Below are 5,512 nucleotides of genomic sequence, written 5' to 3' on the forward strand. Positions count from 1 at the left end.
AATGTGCATTTAAGTGATTAATAATGAGTTAACCTGTGAATATATACAGTACAGACCAAAAGTTTGGACACACCTTCTCATTCAAAGAGTTTTCTTTATTTTCATGACTATGAAAATTGTAGAGTCACACTGAAGGCATCAAGGGCTATTTGACCAAGAAGGAGAGTGATGGGGTGCTGCGCCAGTTGACCTGGCCTCCACAGTCACCGGACCTGAACCCAATCAAGATGGTTTAGGGGTGAGCTGGACCGCAGAGTGAAGGCAAAAGGGCCAACAAGTGCCATGCATCTCTTGGGGAACCCCTTTAAGACTGTTGGTAGACCATTTCAGGTGACTACCTCTTGAAGTTCATCAAGAGAATGCCAAGAGTGTGCAAAGCAGTAATCAAAGCAAAAGGTGGCTACTTTGAGGAACCTAGAATATGACATTTTTCAGTTGTTTCACACTTTTTTGTTATGTATATAATTCCATATATAATTCCACATGTGTTAATTCATAGTTTTGATGCCTTCAGTGTGAATCTACAATTTTCATAGTCATGAAAATAAAGAAAACTCTTTGAATGAGAAGGTGTGTCCAAACTTTTGGTCTGTGCTGTGTATATATATATGGGGTTGCAGTGGGTTTCATGTGCAAATACTTTGTTTTAAATACTTTAATTTAACTTGTCTGAATTGATGTTGTAGTGAGATATGATATGTAGTGAGATAAAAAGGCTGGTTTACATAATGGTTTTCTATATACTTCTGATTTTACCCTCCGGATTGTTATATTACATAGAGCAATGAAAAAATATTCGCTTTACACTCTCATTTATTGAATTGCTTACCCTTGGAGCCTGCAGTGCAACTTACATTCTATCACGTTAAATCTCAGTGAAACATTGACATTAAATGTGAATGTTAAATGTAAACAGATGTAAATCCTCGGAAAGACTGAAAACTTAAACAGTTAAAAAAATTAACAAGGTAAATAATTTTTAGGGATGCAAATAACAAAAACAATTTTTTCCATCTTCTGCTCACCCCCTACCTTTATACTTTACACTACATTTCCCAAATGAAAGCATAATTACCCTGGACATGGAACAAAGGGGAGAAATGGCACTAGACATAAGTCATTAATTCAGTGGTTAGAGGGAGATTTGCAATTGAATGATAATGGCCAAGGCATTTTCTGCATTTCTAATCATCTGTTCTTTTTTAAAACACTGTCAAAACCTTTTGTTTCACCTTATATTCTAAAACATTTTCATACCCCCTATATAAACAACTTTTATTTTTTACTTGTTGGTTTTATCCAAAAAAACACACTAACACAAATGAAATAGATTTGCATCATGTCGCTCCACATGTCCCAATTCTTTCCAATTCTCCCCACCCTCTCTGCGCCCTCTATCTATCCCTCATTCATTTGCATTGTGCTCCCCCTGTATAGTGATTATTATTATTTCCCTCCTTCCTTTAAGAGTTGCCATGGTGTCTGTGCGTGAGGGTGGTCCTGACTTGCTCTTTTAGCAACAAGCACAAAAAGCAAAAGCCCTGAAAGAGAGGAGCAGAGGGGTAAAAAGATTGATGGAAAATAACAGAGTAAAGGGGGTGAGGGGTAGGGAAGAGTGGGTGTGATTGGTTGTCCAAATGGGGGTCACTAATTTGCACAGTTCCTTTCTTTTGTAAAATACAGCTAGTTGAGGGAGTCCTGTTTGTCTGTAGGGGCTCTCACTGTGTGGTGGGAACATTTGTGGGTGATTTAAGATTCATTTACTATTTAACAATGCTATCATCAGAAAAGCTAGGATATTCTTCATATTCTGAGAAAATTACTTGAAAGTTCATTGTGTTTAGAGTAGAAAATACCATTGCAAAAATAAAGTGGCAATACATACAAAAGATTAGGTAATAAACTTGATAATGCATACAATAGCTTCCTAAATCAAGATTGATTGATGTTTGTTAGTACTGTATATAATAGCAATTTGAAAACACACGAGATACTGTAAATGAAAGATCATCAGCATAACTCATCTTCAATCCTGTTACCAAAAATCAATGATAAACAAAGGAATTTTACTAAGCTACCCTAAAAGATAAAGAGATAAAAAAGTGAAACTGGCAGTACTAATCTAGATTAATACTTCAATATAACTTGTCCAATTTCAGACCAAAAAAACTTGCATGTTATGCAAATTAAAGTGCAAGGCCAAAATTGGCAGTTTATTCATCATGTATGCTGAAACATACAACACTGTAAATTTGTGCTTTACAAATTATATGAAGCAGTTCTATTTATGTTTTTATGGTTTTTCTATGGGTTATTTTTGTGTATGTTTGCAGAACTGGTTATAGCATTTTACAGAATTTTTCTATCCAAGTATCAAATCACTTGGTACTCATGTTACAATACTTTTTACATGTTGTATTTTATCATACGAAACATCAATAATTGTCACATACTGTAAGTGTTTTATAGGGCAATTTAAAAGTGTTTACAACTATAAATAATACATGGGTCAGTTGTGCAGTCAGTTTGTGTTGGGATTAAAATGTTAGAGCTACATATTTCTTATCTAAAAGAGTAAGGTACAGCATGACAAAAATGCTAGTATTTGCAGCTGAATTAACTGCACATGTATTATTATTCCTCTAGTAATATGAAATTGGTGCACACCTAAAACGCATCACTGTGTGTAAAAGATTGCACAATTGTGATTACAAAAGTGAAGTATACTGTGTGCACAATTATTAGGCAAGTTGTATTTTTGAGGATTAATTTTGTTATTGTACAACTACAGTGCTCTTGGTCAATCCAAAATGTTAACAAACCCTCAAACCTGAACATTTAAGTGGTAAAAGTGAAGTTTTGGCTTTCTTAAAAGAATATCTACATGTACACCATTATCAGGCAACTATTAGTGTGCAGAATTATTATTATGCAACTAAATGAAAAACAAAGATTTTCCCATCTCACTTATTTTCACCTGTTAAGCAAGAATAATAAACAAACTTTTACAAACATTTCTGAAATTTTAAAAAGAAAACCTCAGTGACCAATAAAGCCAGCCTTCTTTTCGATAACAGTCATAAGCCTTTCATTCATGGAGTCAGTCAGTTTCTTGATCTGGTCAAAATCAACTTTTTGTGCAGCCACAACCACGGCCTCCCAGACACTGTTCAGAGAGGTGTACTCTTTACCTTCACTGTAAATTTCCTGCTTAAGAAGGGCCCAAAAGTTCTCAATAGGGTTGAAGTCACGTGAAGAAGGGGGCCATGTCATTAGTTTTTCATCTTTATGGCCTATACTGGCCAGCCACGCAGTGGAGTACTTTGATGCATGTGATGGAGCGTTGTCTTGCATAAAAATTAAAGTCTTCTTGAAAGATGCAGACTTTTTCCTGTACTGCTTGAAGAAAGTGTCTTCTAAAAATTGGCAGTAGGTCTGAGAGTTGATTTTGAGTCAATTTTTAACCCGAAAAGGTCCAACTAGCTCATCTTTAATAATACCTGCCCATCCCAGTACCCCACCTCCACCTTGCTGGCGTCTGAGTCGAAGTGGAGCTCTGTGTCCGTTACTGATCCAACCAAGGTCCCATCCATCTGGTCCGTCAAGAGTCACTCTTATCTCATCAGTCCACAAAACCCTTGAAAAATCTGTTTTCAGATATTTCTTGGCCCATTCTTGACGTTTTAACTTATGTGTCTTGTTCAGAGGTGGTCGGGTTTCAGTCTTTCTTACCTTGGCCATGTCTCTGAGAATTAAACACCTTGTACTTCTTGACACTCAAGGTAGGTTGCAGTTGTGGAATATGGCAGCACTGGAGGATAATGTGTTCCTGGTAGCTTCATGTTTGATTCTTCTCAAATCTTTGGCGGTTAATTTGCGTCTTTTCTTCTCGACACGTTTCTTGCGATCTTGTTGACTATTTGCTACAAAACCTTTGATGGTTCTGTGATCATGCCCCAATATCTTAGATATTTTAAGAATGCTGCATCCCTGTGAAAGACTTTTCAAAATTTGTGACTTTTCAGAGTCAATTAAATTGTTTTTTTTTTTGGCCCATTTTTAATTATGCACACCTTGATATAGGGTGTTGCTCTCCCTAGGCCACACCCTCCCTCGTTACACAAATACACATCACCTGATATGCATTAAATCCAATAAGCATTCAAGTTTATACAGCTTGGACTTGAAATTTATGGATAAAATGATGATATGGTCAAAATTATCACCTGCCTAATAATTGTGCACACAGTGTATAATTCATTTGCTACCCAGCTTTATTTTGAATACAGTAGACTTCATACATTCTCTGTATGTCCATGAAAGGATAATTGTAATCACGTGTGTGTGTGTGTGTGTGTGTGTGTGTGTGTTGTGTGTGTGTTGTGTGTGTGTTGTGTGTTTTGTGTGTGTGTGTGTGTGTGTGTGTGTGTGTGTGTGAGGATCCAGGAAGGTTTTTGTTAAGAATACCAGGTTCTGCATTGACAGTGTGAATAATTGGGATCTCATGTACGTGATGTACCAAGCCTGGAACCTCAAGAGATCCTAGCAGAAGTGTCATGACCTAGACGTCAACGTGTGTGTTTCCTTGAGTATGTGAGTGTGTGTGAGCAGGGAGTAGAAGCTGTCATGTTATATCTTTAACACATCTCAATTTTCACCCTTTGCCTCTTCCTGTCATTATTTCCATATTCGCATTTCTGCCTTCTCTCCTTCTCTGCCTTGTGTTTGACAGTGTTGAGTAGAAAATGCAGATTCTCAGTCAGAGGTTTTCTCCTAATAGCCTTCCCCAGCTTTCAGCATTTTGCCTGTCCGCAATACTTCCTTTTATTTTTGCAGAAAGTAGGCCATGCTATGCTACCAGTTTGTGGTTTTCCTTTCCTCGTTAAAGCGAATGTCTGTCATTTGTATAGATTGTTGCCCCATTTGCATGCACTTTTTTATTAAATTTATCCTTGCAGCACAGAAAACAACCTACAGCATTCGTATAATATAGAAGTATCCTTTCCTGAGACATTTTGCAGCAGTACTAGTAAAACTGTATTAAAATGTGTCTGCCCAGTAAGCAAATCTTTTAAAATATGGGCACATTTGTCTTTCTATGATAATTCTGGTTCTGATATATTTAATTTTCCTTAAAAGAAAGAAACATGCCCATAGATGTCAGAATGTGTAATTATCTCTCATCAGTCAACAAATAACACTTCTCAGTGCCAGTCCATGAATGATGTAAATCCCTGAAGACATACTGGTGGAAGTGTCAAAAAATGAGTCACAGTATTTTATTTCTTGTGCTGTCCTGGGAGGTTTCATATTGATGATAGGATTATTAAACTAATTAGTAGATTTGTGCCATCCAGAGGGTTCAAAGCCTGACAGAAATAGCTGACTTAATCCAGTAGCTATGTTATAGTGTGGTGGTGCATTTTATTACAAATAAGCACACACACATTGTTTCATCATGTTAATTTTTGGTTTCACATTGATTACCTTTTGCTTTTACAGTTTACATTTA

Source organism: Silurus aristotelis, assembly GCF_946808225.1.
Source record: "Silurus aristotelis genome assembly, chromosome: 19".
Taxonomy (NCBI): Eukaryota; Metazoa; Chordata; class Actinopteri; order Siluriformes; family Siluridae; genus Silurus; species Silurus aristotelis.